We start from the raw sequence: 21,918 nt of genomic DNA on the forward strand, positions 1-21,918 counted from the left end.
CGCTTCAAAATGAAATAATAGAGATGACAAATATTGAAGGGCAGCGAGTTTATGGTGAACAGTGGACAGATATTGATGGTTCTGTTTTCCATGCATACTTAGGACTCTTACTCCTAGCGGGTGTATATCGATCTCATGGGGAGTCTACAAAAAGTTTGTGGGATAAAGATACTGGGCGAAACATATTTCGAGCAACCATGTCTCATGAAACATTCTGTAAGATATCACGTGTCCTGCGATTTGACAAGAAATCTACTAGAGAGGAAAGACGACGTACTGACAAACTTGCCGCAATTCGTAGTATTTGGGAGAAGTGGGTAGAGGTCCTTCCTAAACTGTATAATCCAGGAGAAAATGTTACTGTTGACGAGCAGTTAGTAGCATTTAGAGGTCGCTGTCCATTCAAGCAGTATATCCCAAGTAAACCGGCAAAATATGGGATCAAAATATGGACCATGTGTGACAGCAAAACTTCATACGTACTGAAAGCCCAAATTTATACAGGAAAGGTGAGTGGAGCGGCACCAGAAAGAAATCAGGGAATGAGGGTGGTATCTGATCTCACTTCTGAGTTACGTGGTCAGAATATCACGTGTGACAACTTTTTTACGTCGTACAATTTGGGGCAGCTGCTTCTGAAAAGGAAATTGACTATGTTGGGAACTATACGGAAAAATAAGCCGGAGCTTCCACACAAAATGACCAACAAGGAGGTACACAGCTCTTCATTTTACTTCACAAATGACACTACTGTGGTTAATTATATTCCTAAGAGACACAAGAATGTTGTACTTATGAGCACTCTCCACCATGATGCGGAAATCAGTGACAGGGCTGATAAGAAGCCAAAAATGATTTTGGACTATAATTCAACCAAAGGTGCTGTAGACACGCTTGATCAGTTATTAGGTACATATACATGCAAACGAAAAAGTAATAGGTGGCCAATGATAGTTTTCTACAATATTCTTGATGTTTCTGCTTATAATGCATACGTTTTGTGGATTTCGGTTGACCCTAATTGGAATGCAAGCAAATTGACTAGAAGGAGAATATTCTTGGAGGAACTTGGAAAGTCACTGATAAAAGAACATATTGCATCAAGAACGCATTTCCCAAGAACAGAAGATTCTTTGAGAATGGTCACAAGCATCCAAAACCCGAATGATGTGGGTGGTGTGTCAGAATCGGTAACAACAAGAAAATCTACAAAACGTGCACGCTGTAAGTTCTGTCCATCAAGTAATGACAATAAAACAAACATGGTGTGTGGAAAATGTAGTAAACATATTTGCAAGAAACATGTAACCTACTTGTGTCCACAGTGCAAGCAGTAAGAAAAGAACTGTAGTATTTTATAAGATGATTGTATTGAAAATTCTGTTGTTTCAAATTTATGTGAATACTTGTGCCTAAACTACAATCAGTAAGAAGAGAGGATTCTAAAGTTGTAGTGCTTTCTATGTTGGAATGTAATAAAAAAACTGTAGTGTGTTCTGTACTGTAGTGTGCTCTAAGATGAATATCTGTAATGACAACTGTCTGTTGTTAGAAAATGTCAATACTTACGTCTAAACTGTCAACAATAAGAATAGAAGTATGGAAAAACTGTAGTGCTTTCTAAGTTGAATGCCTGTAATGGAAACTGTCTGTTGTTTCAAATTTATGTGCATATTTAAATGAAAAATATCCCTCAATAAAGTTGTATGCATTGTTATTATTATTATTATTACCATTATTATTATTATTATTATTATTATTATTATTACTAACAAGGTACTGGAATAGAACAACAATGTCGATAGCTAAAACTGTACCAAAATTTATGTTTCTAAAGCATTTTGATATGTCGGGTCATATTGACCCGAACAGTATATATGTCAAGTAAAAGTGAACAGAACAGCAGGGTTAAGCCGAATGCCCTTGAACGTGTAAGTCTAGAAAACCCAAGTATGTATATATATATATATATATATATATATATATATATATATATATGTGTGTGTGTGTGTGTGTGTGTGTGTGTGTGTGTGTGTGTGAAAATGAGAAAAGAAGCGTATGGAAGACCGTTATGGTAAGCAGGGGCAGTCTACTGGGTCATTCGCTACAGCATCTAGGAACTTTCAACCTGGAGCAGAAAAGAGCAGGCGAGAGGTGAAACGGCAAGGACAGACCGAGATGATATGTAAAACTCATTATATTGCAGTAGTTACGTAGAGAGGGAGAATAGACACAAGATGAGAAGTGTTGCCGCGTGGGATTAGCCGAGCGGTCCAAGGCGCTGCAGTCCTGGACTCTGCGGCTGTTCCCGGCGGAGGTTCGAGTCCTCCGTCGGGCATGGGTGTGTGTGTTTGTCTTCAGTATAATTTAGGTTAAGTAGTGTGTAAGCTTAGGGACTGATGACCTTAGCAGTTAAGTCCCATACGGTTTCACACACATTTGAACATTTATTCTTTAAATGTTGGAAGGTATTACCAAAGCAGTCGGAAACCCGACGACGTTAAACAAAAGTTGTGAAAGGCTGCACAGTGTTATAGCATGCGGGCGGCGGTGTGGAGGGGAGCGCCGGCTCCTCCCACGCCCACATTTCAGCGGCACGCATGGCCCGCATGGAGCCCACTGCAGACCGAGGCCGCATGAGTTATCAGTTAGCGGATGGGTGTGCGGGAACGCTGAGCCGTGGGGGCCAGTCTGCGATTGAGGGCCAGGAGGTGTGGGTTGCAAGGTATGCCGCGGCTGAAGACATCGCTGCCTAGTAACGAACAACTCATCTCACTGTACACTTGTTTGACTCTCACTGGCTATTACCACGTTGGTGAAAGTAAGAGTCGTCAACAGATTTACCGTGTTCTACAAGTGTAATGTTGTGGCTGCCTATTGTGAACAGAGTAACCGCCGACATTAGCAAACAAAGAAGGCAGTACCAATTTCTCGTTCTGTTGCAAACACCTGTTGTCTAAAATCAGTAGCAGGCCCCTCATTTTCACGTTATCGTCCCATAAAGCGTATTACTCATGCAGCTCACTTTCAGATTTACGGCACTCGATAATGGAGGATGGAAGGACATCGTTTGAGGTTTAGAAGATATGATGTATTCTGAAATAAAGGATAAATTGTTCGAGGAGCACTCCCTACATCCTGCTCTACATCAATCGATGAGTCTCCACACGTACTCGCTAATCGATCCATACTGAAAGCGTCACAGTCACAACATTAGGGAAGATGAGCTGTTGATGTTGTTGTGGTCTTCAGTCCTGAGACTGGTTTGATTCAGCTCTCCATGCTACTCTATCCTGTGCAAATTTCTTCATCTCCCAGTACTTACTGCAACCTACATCCTTCTGAATCTGCTTAGCGTATTCATCTCTAGGTCTCCCTCTACGATTTTTACCCTCCACGCTGCCCTCCAATGCTAAAATTGGGATCCCTTGATGCCTCAGAACATGTCCTACCAACCAGTCCCTCCTTCTTGTCAAGTTGTGCCACAAACTCTTCTTCTCCCCAATTCTATTCATTACCTCCTCATTAGTTATGTGATCTACCCATCTAATCTTCAGCATTCTTCTGTAGCACCACATTTCGAAAGCTTCTATTCTCTTATTTTCCAAACTATTTATCGTCCATGTTTCAATTCCATAGATGGCTACACTCCATACAAATACTTTCAGAAACGACTTCCTGACACTTTTATCTAGACTCGATGTTAACAAATTTCTCTTCTTCAGAAAAGCTTTCCTTGCCATTGCCAGTCTACATTTTATATCCTTTCTACTTCGACCATCATCAGTTATTTTGGTACCGAAATAGCAAAACTCCTTTACTACTTTAAGTGTCTCATTTCCTAATCTAATTCCCTCAGCATCACCCGACTTGATTCGACTACATTCCATTATCCTCGTTTTTCTTTTGTTGATGTTCATCTTATATCCTCCTTTGAAGACACTGTACATTCCGTTCAACTGCTCTTCCAGGTCCTTTGCGGTGTCTGACAGAATTACAATGTCATCGGCGAACCTCAAAGTTTTTATTTCTTCTCCATGGGTTTTAATACCTACTCCGAATTTTTCTCTTATTTCCTTTACTACTTGCTCAATAAACAGATTGAATAACATCGGGGAGAGGCTACAATCCTGTCTCACTCCCTTCCCAACCACTGCTTCCCTTTCATGCCCCTCGACTCTTATAACTGCCATCTGATTTATGTACAAATTGTAAATAGCCTTTCGCTCCCTGTATTTTACCCCTAATCCATCCCGTGGTCTAGGAGTAGTGTCTTTGATTCATAATCAGCCTCATTCTGCCAACGGTCTTGTCAAAGAGGGCGGAGGAGCGGATAGAGGTTCAGGGCACCCTCTTGTCCTAGGGGTGGGAAATTGCCCCTAAGGGCGGAAGAATCAGCAATGATCAACGACATGAGGATGCAGAAAGCATTGGAAACCACTGCATTAATCACACGTAACGTGTATCCACAGGACATGTGGCCTGTAATTGAAGAAGTGTCATGATGATCTCTCCATTGGCAAAAGATTCCGGAATAGTCCCCCATTCGGATCTCCGGGAGGGGACTGCCAAGGGGGAGGTTACCATGAGGAAAAGATTGAATAATCAACGAAAGGAAAACGTTCTACGAGTCGGGGCGTGGAATGTCAGAAGCTTGAACGTGGTATGGAAACTAGAAAATCTGAAAAGGGAAATGCAAAGGCTCAATCTAGATATAGTAGGGGTCAGTGAAGTGAAGTGGAAGGAAGACAAGGATTTCTGGTCAGATGAGTATCGGGTAATATCACCAGCAGCAGAAAATGGTATAACAGGTGTAGGATTCGTTATGAATAGGAAGGTAGGGTAAAGGGTGTGTTACTGTGAACAGGTCAGTGACCGGGTTGTTCTAATCAGAATCGACAGCAGACCAACACCGACAACGATAGTTCAGGTATACATGCCGACGTCGCAAGCTGAAGATGAACAGATAGAGAAAGTGTATGAGGATATTGAAAGGGTAATGCAGTATGTAAAGGGGGACGAAAATCTAATAGTCATGGGCGACTGGAATGCAGTTGTAGGGGAAGGAGTAGAAGAAAAGGTTACAGGAGAATATGGGCTTGGGACAAGGAATGAAAGAGGAGAAAGACTAATTGAGTTCTGTAACAAGTTTCAGCTAGTAATAGCGAATACCCTGTTCAAGAATCACAAGAGGAGGTGGTATACTTGGAAAAGGCCGGGAGATACGGGAAGATTTCAATCAGATTACATCATGGTCAGACAGAGATTCCGAAATCAGATACTGGATTGTAAGGCGTACCCAGGAGCAGATATAGACTCAGATCACTATATAGTAGTGATGAAGAGTAGGCTGAGGTTCAAGACATTAGTCAGGAAGAATCAATACGCAAAGAAGTGGAATACGGAAGTACTAAGGAGGGACGAGATACGTTTGAAGTTCTCTAACGCTATAGATACAGCAATAAGGAACAGCACAGTAGGCAGTACAATTGAAGAGGAATGGACATCTCTGAAAAGGGCCATCACAGAAGTTGGGAAGGAAAACATAGGTACAAAGAAGGTAGCTGCGAAAAAACCATGGATAACAGAAGAAATACTTCAGTTGATTGATGAAAGGAGGAAGTACAAACATGTTCCGGGAAAATCAGGAATACAGAAATACAAGTCGCTGAGGAATGAAATAAATAGGAAGTGCAGGGAAGCTAAGACGAAATGGCTGCAGGAAAAATGTGAAGACATCGAAAAAGATATGATTGTCGCAAGGACAGACTCAGCATACAGGAAAATCAAAACAACCTTTGGTGACATTAAAAGCAACGGTGGTAACATTAAGAGTGCAACGGGAATTCCACTGTTAAATGCAGAGGAGAGAGTAGATAGGTGGAAAGAATACATTGAAAGCCTCTATGAGGGTGAAGATTTGTCTGATGTGGTAGAAGAAGAAACAAGAGTCGGTTTAGAAGAGATAGGGGATACAGTATTAGAATCGGAATTTAAAAGAGCTTTGGAGGACTTACGGTCAAATAAGGCAGAAGGGATAGATAACATTCCCTCAGAATTTCTAAAATCATTGGGGGAAGTGGCAACAAAACGACTATTCACGTTGGTGTGTAGAATATATGAGTCTGGCGATATACCATCTGACTTTCGGAAAAGCATCATCCACACAATTCCGAAGACGGCAAGAGCTGACAAGTGCAAGAATTATCGCACAATCAGCTTAACAGCTCATGCATCGAAGCTGCTTACAAGAATAATATACAGAAGAATGGAAAAGAAAATTGAGAATGCGCTAGGTGACGATCAGTTTGGCTTTAGGAAAAGTAAAGGGACGAGAGAGGCAATTCTGACGTTACGGCTAATAATGGAAGCAAGGCTAAAGAAAAATCAAGACACTTTCATAGGATTTGTCGACCTGGAAAAAGCGGGGTAAGCTATAGGGAGAAACGGGTCATATACAATATGTACAACAACCAAGAGGGAATAATAAGAGTGGACGATCAAGAACGAAGTGCTCGTATTAAGAAGGGTGTAAGACAAGGCTGTAGCCTTTCGCCCCTATTCTTCAATCTATACATCGAGGAAGCAATGATGGAAATAAAAGAAAGGTTCAGGAGTGGAATTAAAATACAAGGTGAAAGGATATCAATGATACGATTCGCTGATGACATTGCTATCCTGAGTGAAAGTGAAGAGGAATTAAATGATCTGCTGAACGGAATGAACTGTCTAATGAGTACACAGTATGGTTTGAGAGTAAATCGGAGAAAGACGAAGGTAATGAGAAGTAGTAGAAATGAGAACAGCGAGAAACTTAACATCAGGATTGATGGTCACGAAGTCAATGAAGTTAAGCAATTCTGCTACCTAGGCAGTAAAATAACCAATGACGGACGGAGCAAGGAGGACATCAAAAGCAGACTCGCTATGGCAAAAAAGGCATTTCTGGCCAAGAGAAGTCTACTAATATCAAATACCGGCCTTAATTTGAGGAATAAATTTCTGAGGATGTACGTCAGGAGTACAGCATTGTATGGTGGTGAAACATGGAAGGTGGGAGAACCGGAACAGAAGAGAATCGAAGCATTTGAGATGTGGTGCTATAGACGAATGTTGAAAATTAGGTGGACTGATAAGGTAAGGAATGAGGAGGTTCTACGCAGAATCGGAGAGGAAAGGAATATGTGGAAAACACTGATAAGGAGAAGGGACAAGATGATAGGACGTCTGCTAAGACATGAGGGAATGACTTCCATGGTACTAGAGGGAGCTGTAGAGGGCAAAAACTGTAGAGGAAGACAGAGATTGGAATACGTCAAGCAAATAATTGAGGACATAGGTTGCAAGTGCTACTCTGAGATGAAGAGGTTAGCACAGGAAAGGAATTCGTGGCGGGCCGCATCAAACCAGTCAGTAGACTGATGACCAAAAAAAAAAAAAAAAAAAAAAAAAAAAAAAAAAAAAAAAAAAAAAAAATTACCTCTGCCACCCTTAGAATTTGAAAGAGAGTATTCCAGTCAACATTGTCAAAAGCTATATCTTAGTCTACAAATGCTAGAAACGTGGATTGCCTTTCCTTAATCTTTCTTCTAAGATAAGTCGTAAGGTCCGTATTGCATCACGTGTTCCAACATTTCTACGGAATCCAAACTGATCTTCTCCGAGGTCGGCTTCTACCAGTTTTTCCATTCGTCTGTACACAATTCGCGTTAGTATTTTGCAGCTGTGACTTATTAAACTGATAGTTCGGTAATTTTCACATCTGACAACACCTACTTTCTATGGGATTGGAGTTATTATATTCTTCTTGAAATCTGAGGGTATTTCGCCTGTCTCATACATCTTGCTCACTAGATGGTAGAGTTTTGTCAGGACTGGCTCTCCCAAGGCCGTCAGTAGTTCTAATGGAATGTTATCTACTCCCGGGGCCTTCTTTCGACTTAGGTCTTTCAGTGCTCTATCAAACTCTTCACGCAGTATCATATCTCCCGTTTCATCTTCACCTACATCCTCTTTAATTTATATAATATTGTCCTCAAGTACATCGCCTTTATATAGACCCTTGTTATACTCCATCCACCTTTCTGCTTTCCCTTCTTTGCTTAGAACTGGATTTCCATCTGAGCTCTTGATATTCATACAAATGGTTCTCTTTTCTCCAAACGTGTCTTTAATTTTCCCGTAGGCAGTATCTATCTTACGCCTAGTGAGTTAAGCCTCTACATCCTTACATTTGTCCTCTAGCCATCCCTACTTTGCCATTTTGCACTTCCTGTCGATCTTATGTTTGAGACGTTTATATTCCTTTTTGCCTACTTCATTTACTGCATTTTTATATTTTCTCCTTTCATCAATTAAATTCAATATTTCTTCTGTTACCCAAGGATGATGAGTTACTGCCACAATAATCTTCCTTGGGACGGACCTAACGTACTGTGACGAAACGACACTGACCCCATGCTCATAAAGAGGAGAAATCTCTACACACGTAAAGCAACAGCACGGAGGAAAGGTCTTGCGCTGCGGCTGCGGGCGTCTCTGTGTCTCCACTGGAGACGGCTGCCTCGCACATCTTCTTTTTCCCTTCCCACACTTTACGATATCGTAATGTACGACTGAGACGATGATTGCCGTTCACCGCGCGTTGTTGTGGAGTGACGGAGAGTACTGCTTATCAGTGGAAGAAAGTGAGAAACGAGCCCCTAGACTGTTCCGGTCCCTGCTGAGTGACTGAAGTCGCTTTCAGAAGTGAGAATACCACATCCCAGTCAGCAGACACGGGTGCCTTCCCAGCGACAGGGACTCTACTGCCGTGAAACTGTCGCTATGGAACTCCGTCCAAACAGGCCTCAGAAGGCCCAACGCTAACAACCGAGCACCGTGCTGTGTCAATAATGCGGAGATCATGATGATCTCTCTCGACTGGACTGTTATAATGAAAACATCACGTAAAATAAAAGAAAAAAGCGGAGGCAAATGATAGCTATATTCACATAACAGACAGGAATGAACATTTTAGCCAAAGATACAGAATATTAGTATGAATAGTTCCTACCAACTGTGATAAATCCAGAACATTACGTGGCTTCTCTCAACATTTACGATTATCCAGAATAGAATTTTACAGAACGTTGACTGACAACCACATAGAAAAATTCTTAACTAGGCTAGGCTTCTGAAGTCTCCTTTACTACACTACCCGCCCATAACACCATACCCATCCTTTACTACACTAATGGCCATTAAAATTGCTACACACGAAGATGACGTGCTACAGACGTGAAATTTAGCTGACAGAAAGAAGATACTGTGATACGCAAATGATTAGCTTTTCAGAGCATTCACACAAGGTTAGCGATGGTGGCGACACCTACAACGTGCTGACATGAGGAAAGTTTCCAACCGATTTCTCATACACAAACATCACTTGACCGGCGTTGTCTGGTAAAACGTTGTTGTGATGCCACGAGTAAGGAGGAGAAATGCGTACCATCACGTTTCCAACTTTGATAAAGGGCGGATTGTAGCCTATCGCGATTGCGGTTTACCGTATCGCGAGATTGCTGATCGCGTTGGTCGAGATCCAATGACTGTTGGCATAATATGGAAGCGGTGGGTTCAGGAGTGTGATACGGAACGCCATGCTGGATCCTAACGGCCTCGTATCACCAGCAGTCGAGATGACAGGCATCTTATCCGCATGGCTTAACGGGTCGTGCAGCCACGTCTCGATCCCTGAGTCACCATATGGGGACGTTTGCAAGACAATAACCATCTGCACGAACAGTTCGACGACGTTTGCAGCAGCATGGACTATCAGCTCGGAGACCATGGCTGCGGTTACCCTTGACGCTGCATCACAGACAGGAGCGCCTGCGATGGTATACTCAACGATGAACCTGGCTGCACGAATGGCAAAACATTTTTTTCGGATGAATCCAGGTTCAGTTTAAAGCATCATGATGGTCGCATCCCTGTTTGGCGACATCGCGGTGAATGCACATTGGAAGCATGTAATCGTCATCACCATACTGGCGTATCACCCGGCGTGATGTTATGGGGTGCCATTGGTTACACGTCTCGGTCAACTCTTGTTCGCATTGACGGCACTTTGAATAGTGGACGTTACATTTCAGATGTGTTACGACCCGTGACTGTACCCTTCATTCGATCCCTGCGAAACCCTAGATTTCAGCAGGATAATGCACGATCACATGTTGCAGGTCCTATATTCGACTGCTGCCTTGGCCAGCACATTCTCCAGATCTCTCACCAATTGAAAACGTCTGGTCAATGGTGGCTGAGCAACTGGCTCGTCACAATGCTTGAGTCACTACTCTTGATGAACTGTGGTATCGTGTTGAAGCTGCATAGGCAGCTGTACCTGTACACGTTTTCCAAGCTCTGTTTGACTCAATGCCCAGGCGTATCAAGGCCGTTATTACGGCCAGAGGTGGTTGTTCTGGGTACTGAATTCTCAGGATCTATGCACCGAAATGGCGTGAAAATTTAATCACATGTCTGTTCTAGTATAATATATTTGTCAAATGAATACCCATTTATCATCTGCATTTCTTTAATGGCCAGTAGTGTAAGATGTTTACTTAGCAATCACGTCCCTGAGATATAACTGAACGACAAGCTACAAGAAGAGAGACATCGCGGTAACGAGCTACGCGCAGCACTACGACGACGAAGAAAAGGATGAGAGACTGGAGACGCTACGGTCTCCTAGGCAAAGTAGATGGTTAAAAATGGCTCTGAGCACTACGAGACTTAACATCTATGGTCATCAGTCCCCTAGAACTTAGAACCACTTAAACCTAACTAACCTAAGGGCAGCACACAACACCCAGTCATCACGAGGCAGAGAAAATCCCTGACCCCGCCGGGAATCGAACCCGGAAACCCGGGCGCGGGAGGCAAAGTAGAGAACAGTTAGTTGACATCGTGAGGTATTTATGGCGTGTACACTGGCGTAAATGCAACTCCTGTGGAGCTTGCCTGCGGCTCGAATTCCGGCTGCACTTGTGGCTCCGAACTGGCGAACGGCACTGTTTTCGGTAGGTTGCGAAGACATTCTGTGGGCAGTAACTGCTACTGCCGCTGCTTCTACTGTGGCTCAGGCAAGAACTTCCGAGTGTCCTCGTATGTAACAGTGATAACATAAACCGAAGTACGGACGCTATTATCAAGTTTGTTTGCCTGGCCCTCCTCTGCAGTACATTTTCCATGTTGCCTATACCAGAAATTCAGAAGACTTCACCTGAATGTTCATAAAACCATACAACACATGAAATTCAACACTACATGCAAATGTAAATACATTGTACCTAAACAGCGTAAAGGTTAAACACAGTTCCCTCACCGCTAAAAAGCATTGCATGGTGCTCAGAAAATGTTGTTAAAAGTCGAATTCAAATCCTTATGCCCTACGAAGCAACAGATAAATCACGAGTTATGTAAGACATTTGCAACTTCCAAAAATCATTAATCATATGGAAGAATTTCCCATCCATCAACAAGGTCGAAAGTCAAACAAAAACTGCTGTACAAAGAATGGAAACAGTTCGTAGAAGAAATGGTTTCAATGACTCTGAGCACTATGGGGCTTAACTTCTGAGGTCATCAGTCCCCTAGAACTTAGAACTACTTAAGCCTAACTAACCTAAGGAAATCATACACATCCATGCCCGAGGCAGGATTCGAACCCGCTACCGTAGCGTTCACGCGGGTCCAGACTGTAGCGCCTAGAACCGCTCGGCCACCCCGGCCGCCTTTCATAGAAGAAAGATAAGACAATTCCAAAATCTCTAATCACAACTAAACTACTCTACACACAAAAAAAGAAACAAACAAACATAAATTCTACCCAAGATTAGTGTACTTTACAGATAAATAAATGAACAGTAAATTCAGAAATAGATCAAGATTATATAGAAAATGTAATAATAGAACCAAACAAAGATAGAGAAAGTAGCAGTGTCAACACTGAATTAACTGAAGAAGTTGTAAAAACAAAAATCCATAATGTAATAAGCAACATGAAAGCACAAAAACAACACATAATCCATAACACTCAGGAAACATAGGAAGAAATTTCAAACTGAAACTGTCATAGTTTCAAAAGTAGACAAGGGGACTATAGTAGTAGTTACAGACAAAGAGCAATACACTGATAAAAAACAAGAATTCATTTCACAAAATAGCATTAGAAAATTAAAATCAGACCCAAAAAATAGATTCTAGACAGAACTAAAAAACGTCGAAAAACATAGACGTGATACTCGATTACGCAGATAAAAAAAAGCTGGCACAGATTAGTTCCACTGCACCTGTCCTCTGAAGCCAATCAAAGATCCACAAACCGAATTTTCTTCTGAAGCCAATTCTGGATTTCAGAAAATCCCCCACTTACAAGCTTGCGGGATACAAGTTAAAACTACTGTCTGAAAATTTCTAATTACAAGAAGAGAGAACTATTGAAAACACTACACAGCTAAGACACCAAAGAAAAGATATAGAAATCCCAGACAAAGCAACACTCTTTTCATTTGATACAGAAATCATTGATGGAATACTCACATTAATAAAGCTCATAACATAACAAAATTGCTTTCAATTCAGTAATGAATTTTATTTACAAGAAGTTGGATTACCTGTGGGGTCCACAGTTTCAGGAGCAATTGAAAATTTTTTATGAACCACATTGAACAGATCATTTTCACAACAATGACCTTGCACACCAATGAAGCCCTGGAGTCTATCAGCGTTTCCGCAGAAACGTGTAACGCCATAGACCGGAAGGGTCTGGAGGAGGAGGAGGAGGAGGGGGGGGCGGAATTCCGGGAATAATGTCACTGTGTGGAGGCAGCGATTTTCGGAATGTCGTCTCTACCAGGAATGCTGATGGTGATGTCTGCGATTTTTGACACGGAACATGCTGTGCCCCTCTACTACTGTATAAGGAATTACGTTTCCTCAGGTACATCATGTTACACCTGTCATTCCATAAACATTTTTGAGATTCCTGCTTTCGTCTATTATTTGAAATATATTTATTATGTTACCCCAAATTTCTTCATAGATAACGTATTGTGATATATCACTTGTTTGTCTTAATGATGAGAATACTGTGGTTTACCTTGCATATATGTGTTGTTATGATACGTCATTTTGACACAGTTCTGTATTATGAATCAATATTTGATTATATATTCAGTATTCACTGTCACTGAGGTGTTGTCTTCATTTCACTGTTACTGCCACTTTATTTGTGTATTAGCCTTTGTAGTTGTTTGTGGAAATAAGATGATGTACATTGTCAAATAACTTATAATTTTTGAGAGTGTATTACATGATGTGATATGCAGTTAATTAGACCTCTAGTTACCAACAATGCACATATGGAATAGTACAGACTTGACGTTTCCTGCAGCATTTTTCGTCTTCATTTCTTATTAATTATAAAATATATGTTGTATTCCTCATTTGTGAATGTTTTAGTTATATTCCATCACTTAGACATGGTTATATACAATGTTCAGAATTACATATATAATATCTCAGACCTTGAGCTGCCTACCACATTATTTTTTTATTATTACAAAATATACAGGTTATCTGCCCTGTTTCACATGCTGTGTAATGTAGCGTCACTGTGACATTGTTCTGTGCTGGCTGCACATTTGTTGCACCTTAGGTCAAACAGAAAAGAAATCGAGCATGAAACACTTGTTAAACCCCCTTTCGCGCAACCCTTTCTTTCTCAATCCCTATAATGCTTATACTTTTGTATTGCCACATTGCATTACAGATGTAATAAATTGGTATTGATTGCTTATTCTGTGTGTACCTATGACATAGAGAGTAAGATGCAGCATTGTAATTGTTAGCATAGAATTATTACTTTATACTGTGTTTACAACAATATTTAAATTGCCATAGTGCTGCACTGTGAAGAAATGTCACTGTGGCACTGTTACGTGTTTGTTATACATTTTTCATACTTTAGTCAAAGAGAAATCATCGAATATGAATCACTTGTTTATGCTCCCTCCCCCCTCCCAACTCTCCCTTCCTGTTACATGTGGTGGTAGTACTTTTGTATTAACACAGTTCATTAGAGATGTATTTGTACATTGCTACATAATAATGAGTAGCAGATGGCATCATAATAGTGAATGTGGGATTATTACAAAGCTTTAAACATGGCTGCTTGGTTCAGAGACAGTTTATAAATTAAAATTGAAACAAATGAGCCCTCAGTCAAAATTTTTAGTCTTATTAACCAGCTTTCAACACTTCTAAGAGTGCCTTCGTCAGAAGTGACTTATAACATAATTACAAATTTATGGGAAAAGAAATTTTTTATACAAAAGTGTAAGTACTGACTAGCAATACAAGACAGAGACAGTACATACACCTCACATATAAAATAAATAACAGGCCAAAAGGGCTTTAAAACATAGTGGCTCGCCTTCATGCATTCTTCTTAAAAAAAATTTGCGACTAAAGCCCTTCTGGCCTGTTATTTATTTTATACATTACATGTAGTTGCTGTCTTTGTCTTGTATTGTCAGTCAGTACTTACATTTTTATATAAAAAATATATTTTCCCATAAATTTGTAATTATGTTATAAGCCACTTTAAACGTTTAAATTCTGATGAAGGCACTCTTAGAAGTGTTGAAACCTGGTTAATAAGACTAGAAATTGTGACCAAGGGCTTATTTGTTTCAATTTTAGTAGGATTATCACTTTATACTGTTTTTTTAACAATACGTAGGTTGTCATAATGCTACACTGTAAGGAAACGTCGTGCTGTAAGTTGTTACAATTCGTCTACTACGATCATGCACTCTGTTAGCTGTCCTTAAAGACTGTAAATAAAGAGTAGCACCTTCTGTTTGTCTTTTCGTGTTAGTGAGAGACATTTTCATAGAAATTTGACATTGGCGCCTTCTAGCAACTGTAAGAGTATATAATATCTTTCAACCTAATGCAGTTTTCATCTACAATGCATTAAGATGTAAAATGACTGAGCATCCAAAAATTGTAAAGACGTCTTGTGGCCCGTTTTTGCTGCCTTTGGTTCAGTTTACTGGTCTTAGTGGATTTTTCGTAAAATTTGAAAGAAGCGTGTTTGTAATTATTAATGCAGTTTTCCATGTTTGTGATTAAATTTCAAAATGACGACTCAGTGCGTCGCAACAAGTTATCTAAACTTGTATTTCTTTTTTTTTTTTTTTTTTTTGTTACAGTGGCTGTGGTTTGATGACCATTCGTGGTGTCAAATAAACATTGTAAATTACATTCAGTCACACTCCTTGGCGACAGTTATGTCGGAATACAAAAACTTCCAGTTACCTAATTCTGTCAAAGTTTTCTGATTGTACTTCTTAATGATGTCAACTTCTCTATGATTGCCAACTGAGGTATTCATGTTCGCAGTAATTACAACCCTTAGAGAATCTCAAGCACATATTATCATTCCTCACCTGTGCAATATCCCACTTCTTTCCACATTTATTCTTCTGGACAATTCTCTTAAATGTAAGTCTACTCTTCATACCTACTAAACTATGATCTGAGTCTACATGTTTTCCTAGCTAAGCCTTACAGTACTATGCCTGATCCTGGAAAGTCCATGGTCTATCTGAAATCTTTCCATGTCTCTGTTTTATTGATATAGTCTCCCATGTGTCCTCTCTTCCTTCCCATACAACAGCATTCAAGAAACCCATAACTATGAGATTTTTAACTCCCTTTACGTACAGAATTACATGTTAAATAACCTCATATTCTGTCTCCATAGCTTCATTGTATGTGATGTTGCCATTTATATGTGAAGCATCGTTGTTGGCGTTGGTTTGTTGCCGATACTGGTGAAAATAACCCTATCACTCAAGTGGTCATGGTAACTCAATTTCTGCTCTTCCTATCTTTTTGTGAGGAATCCAGCTCCCATTACGCTATTGTCTACTGCTCTTGATGATACCCTACATTCGTCTGAACAGCAACCCTTAACTTATCTCCATTTCACACCACTGACCCAACCATATTTTCACTGATCCAGTGCTGGATAGGATCGACATAACGGTTTATTTTGCATGCAGTGTTTATTTAAACAGTTGGAGGCAGTAGCTCCATCCAGTGTGTCCACCATGCAGTCCAGAGTCCAACTGATGCAGCCACAACAGGCCACTGTCGTCCCTTCCATGACGTAATCCAGGATGGCAGTCTGGGGCAAAAATGGAGGGAAAAGGACTCAGCCTGTGCTGGATAGGATGGATGTAAGTCTTTATTTTGCAAGCAGTCTTTATTTAAACAATTTGAGGCGGTACCACCATCCACTGAGTTCACCATAAAGTCCAGAGACCAACTGACCTAGTATACAGTCTGCCACCAGAGGGCACCATTGTCCCTCTGTGATGTAATCCAAGATGTGGGTCTGGAGGGGAAAAAAGGCGGGAAAAGGACTCAGACTTTTCTGAGATGCTGGAGAGAGAAAGGAGTGTACTTTATTTATTTCGGAACAATTTTTTTAGGGACGGATGGCACATAGTTCATTTATTACACTGATACAAAACACTCGCTCTGACGTGCTTGAGATCGCAGTAAACACACTTGCTAATCGTTAACTGACAAAATCACACATTGCACAGAATGCACATCTGTTCACAAAATAAAGCAGCACACACAAAAACAACTCGTAAATTGTGAAAAAATAATGCATGTGTAATGCAGTTCAAACACACTTACAATGCTTAAACACCTGAAAATAATATAGTACACAAACGCTCAGTGCACATAAGAAAAAAAATGAAATGATCGTATGGCATTGTTGGCTGGGAGGCCCCATGCGGGAAGTTCGGCCGCCGTATTGCAAGTCCTTTTTAGTTGACGCCACTTCGGCGACTTGAAAGTCAATGATGATGGAATGATGATGGAGAACACACAACACCCAGTCATCACGAGGTAGAGAAAATCCCTGACCCCACTGGGAATCGAACCTGGGACCCCGTGCGCAGGAAGCGAGAATGCTACCGCAAAATCACGAGCTGCGGACAGTGCACATAAGAAACGCAACATATCAGCAAACTGTACCAACATGTGCACTTGCTTTGCAGGACCAGCTGGACGCAAGACAGCGCCAGAGAGTGAACCACTCTATCGCGCCACTGCTGACGGCACGTGAAAGTTCCGTCTATTTTCAGGTATACAGTTACAGTTCTTCGAGTGTTATACTGACATCACATGTCAATATAAATACGCTCAAAGTCACCCTCAGGAACACATTCACGTGTTCACCATTGCTGGCTCTACCTGCAGTCCAGTGAAGACCTAAATGCCAAGCAACTCACCCTCACAGATGGTGTAGCAATCCATTCCATTGATTCCCACTAGAGAGCAGGCTGCATTGTTCCTAGCGTTCCTAGTAGGAGCTGCTTCTAGCCATGGATGCATTTACCAGCCAAGCCTGGCTGACGCATCCCTGCAAAATGCTTGCATAACTACACACCATCGCAAGCACAGTAAAAGATTCTCAATGTTATACTGAGATCACATGGCTACGTAAAATAAGAGCCAAGTCGACTTCTTGGAAATTGTACAGTGTCCCAGAAATAGTTAACGGTTTCTTTTGTAGGAGCTTTCCTGATGTCGCAGCTCATCTGCATGGAAATTCTTGTCCTAACAGAACCAGTTTACGAAAATAGCACAGAATAACGCCGAATGCATTCCTCCTGATGGTCCTAATGGGACACCCCGACCATCATGTGTTACCCTTCGTGGAAATCGTTAAGTACTGCTTTCAACAAACGTTTCCAAAACGCAAACGATCTCACTGCTATGTCTTGTGAATGAATGTAGCATTATGATTGGCTGTTATTGAATTTATCCTCCGAATTGCTGATGCCAATGGTGTGGAAGCACTGTCCGCTTTTTTTTCCTTTCTGCAGATGAGACATTCAGTGGCAAAAACTATTTTGTACAAATCACCATACTGCACCGACAATTAAACCCTGCAAAGTGGCCTACATTTCGTCAAATACACAAAGACTCTTACTCAATAACACTACTCCGCCACTGAGGACGGGAACTTGAATATTAGAGCATGATACTGATCTCCAACCTGGAAATATATCATCTCATACAGTGTTGGTGTAATAAACATACACTTCGTATTCTGTGCCATTCAAAATCACACTTTTTACATCATTTGTATAGCTATACTCCGCCAGAACTCTATATATACTGTGAAGACAGACAACATAAGCACAAGCACCACACTGCTCTAGATATTTCCGATGAGGTCGGGTGGTCATCCGCCCCCCCCCCCCCCTCCCCAACACACGACCAGAGTGCCTTCAGTGGACTGGAGTTACTTTCAGAACTGTTCTAGAAATTCGACCTCAGCACCAAGGCATTACTGTTTCTTGCCACGGCCTGTCTGATTTTCTACATCTACATCTACATGATTACTCTGCAATTCACATTTAAGTGCTTGGCAGAGGGTTCATCGAACCACAATCATACTATCTCTCTACCGTTCCACTCCCGAACAGCGCATGGGAAAAACGAACACCTAAACATTTCTGTTCAAGCTCTGATTTCTCTTATTTTATTTTGATGTTCATTCCTACCTATGTAGGTTGGGCTCAACAAAATATTTTCGCATTTGTAAGAGAAAGTTAGTGACTGAAATTTCGTAAATAGATCTAGCCACGACGAAAAAGTCTTTGTTTAATGACTTCCATCCCAACTCGCATATCATATCTGCCACACTCTCTCCCCTATTAAGTGGTAATACAAAACGAGCTGCCCTTTTTTGCACCCTTTCAATGTCCTCCGTCAATCCCACGTGGTAAGGATCCCACACCGCGCAGCAATATTCTAACAGAGGACGAACAAGTGTAGTGTAACCTGTCTCTTTAGTGGACTTGTTGCATCTTCTAAGTGTCCTGCCAATGAAACGCAGCCTTCGTCTCGCCTTCCCCACAATATTATCTATGTGGTCTTTCCAACTGAAGTTGTTCGTAATTTTAACACCCAGGTACTTACTTGAATTGACAGCCTTGAGAATTGTACTATTTATCGAGTAATCGAATTCCAACGGATTTCTTTTGGAACTCATGTGGATCACCTCACACTTTTCGTTATTTAGCGTCAACTGCCACCTGCCACACAATACAGCAATTTTTTCTAAATCGCTTTGCAACTGATACTGGTCTTTGGATGACCTTACTAGACGGTAAATTACAGCATCATCTGCGAACAACCTAAGAGAACTGCTAAGATTGTCACCCAGATCATTTATATAGATCAGGAACAGCAGAGGTCCCAGGACGCTTCCCCGGGGAACACCTGATATCACTTCAGTTTTACTCGATGATTTGCCATCTATTACTAGGAACTGCGACCTTCCTGACAGGAAATCACGAATCCAGTCGCACAACTGAGACGATACCCCATAGGCCTGCAGCTTGATTAGAAGTCGCTTGTGAGGAATGGTGTCAAAAGCTTTCCGAAAATCTAGAAATACGGAATCAACTTGAGATCCCCTGTCGATAACGGCCATTACTTCGTGCAAATAAAGAGCTACCTGCGTTGCACAAGAACGATGTTTTCTGAAACCATGCTGATTACATATCAATAGATCGTTCCCTTCGAGGTGATTCATAATGTTTGAATACAGTATATGCTCCAAAACCCTACTGCAAACCGACGTCAATGATATAGGTCTGTAGTTCGATGGATTACTCCTACTACCCTTCTTAAACACTGGTGCGACTTGCGCAATTTTCCAATCTATAGGTACAGATCTATCGGTGAGCGAGCGGTTGTATATGATTGCTAAGTAGGGAGCTGTGGTATCAGCGTAATCTGAAAGGAACCTAATCGGTATACAAACTGGACCTGAAGACTTGCCAGTATCAAGCGATTTGAGTTGCTTCGCAACTCCTAAGGTATCTACTTGTAAGAAACTCATCCATCTCCAGACCCTGGGATTACAAGAACATATGTAAATTCGCATGATTTGTCGGAATATCATACCGTTTTCGAGATGCTTCTCGATATCAAGCACATACCAATATCGCTTGTGTAGCAGTATCGCTCGCACAACATAATTCCGAAGAGACAGACTGGAAATTATTTCTCTAGAAACCTGAAACTTAAGCTAGGTGGAATGTGCTAGAAACTTATCCCATCTGCAAAGACCTTTACATGAAAACTCGAAAAAAAGTAGAGGAAACTAATATTTGCACTCGCAAATACTGATGTCAGGGATGTAACAGATTCCAAATCATCACAAAAATATACAAAGTCAACTGAGGTGTTTATCGTGTCTAGAGAATCAGCAAACATGTCTTCCTCCTGTCTCTCACCTGATAGATGCATACACCACAATCGATGTACCCTCAACTAAATAAAGGAGCAAAAGTGTAGAAGCAGTCAACCAATTAATTTACATGGGAGGCAATAATGGTCCAGGACAAACACACGTCCATATTGAATCTTCTCAAATTTCCACGTGATCAAGAAAGCTGTACACAAATACTAAGTATTAGTTTGGTATTCGGCCATCTAGAGGACGACACGGTTAAGTGAGCTACATTCCTGCACCCCGACAGGCTTCTCCATTCAGACAGCTCCTACTGTTACCTGGAAACGTGAATCACTACCGCTGCAGGTCACCAGCGCTGCACGCCAAGCACACATGGGCAGAATCATCATTCTAGAAAGCCAGCCACATACATATTTTATCATTGTACTTAAAATTAAATATTACGATCATGGTCTCAATTGGACGACATTCGGCAAAGAGTGTGGTATCTGTAATACACCCTGCCGACGGCAGTGGCGCTGGAAAATGAATTATCTGTACCACTTTTATGATTTGACATACTCTTTCCTTTGCTATCACAATATTCCACGTCACATCAATACGTTCCTTATGACTGGACATGGTTATTTCCTTTGCACATTTTGGAACACAAACACAAGCCTGATGCCTTCCCTGCTACTAAGTATAATACTCTGCCAATAACTGATTGCTGGCGATACGAAGTAATACTGAGAGATAATCAGTGATGGTTGAACATGTCTCGTAGCTTTTTCCTGCAAGTGCAACCTCTGTGTCTTAGAAAGAGAGGCGTCATCGTCTTCCAAACCCCCAGATGATAAAAAACACGATCGCAACGAGCATATTACTATCACAAGCGGTGATGAGTCTACACGTGCATACAAGTATCCATTTTAAAAGCTGTACCCGCTTTATAAGTCGACTTATGTCTTACCTCCGAATGAAAAGGTTTCTCCAGTCGAATACCACGACACTATATAAAGATGGTGATTGCTGGATTGTACATTATCAAACCAACAGCGTGGTTACACGTAGCCCAAGATGCAACCTTATGTTAAAATCACAGAATTTTGAAAGTGGTATGAAACCGGTGTTTGCAACTCCCTCATGCCGCCGCTATATATTTCTCCAATATTCTGTCTTGATGCCCTGTCAGAGGTTCTGCGATATATAAAGTGGGGTATACAGTAGATGAAGGCTGATTGAGTAGGATCACGAACCGTAGTTGGTGTGCTGATTGAGGTCGTAAGAAATGTATGCAGGCTTTTCAGATATCTAGTGTTACATTCTCTGGTGGAAATGCTGTCTGGGATTCTGAATCAAGTCCTGCCATTCAACTACATACCAGCGTTGGATCCTATGGAGACGTCGTTTAAGGATTGCTGTCACTAGTGGATCATATTTCTGGCTCTGTCATATCTAGAAACGAGTCACCTTTCTCGAACCTATCAGCTACAGTAAAATATTATGTAGTTCCTGTGCCTCCTACAACTGCTGCTATTTCTGCAGCTTTGCGCATGTGATCGTTGCAATTTAATTATCAGAGCTGA

This window comes from Schistocerca serialis, chromosome 7 (assembly GCF_023864345.2).
Source record: "Schistocerca serialis cubense isolate TAMUIC-IGC-003099 chromosome 7, iqSchSeri2.2, whole genome shotgun sequence".
NCBI classification, from domain to species: Eukaryota; Metazoa; Arthropoda; class Insecta; order Orthoptera; family Acrididae; genus Schistocerca; species Schistocerca serialis.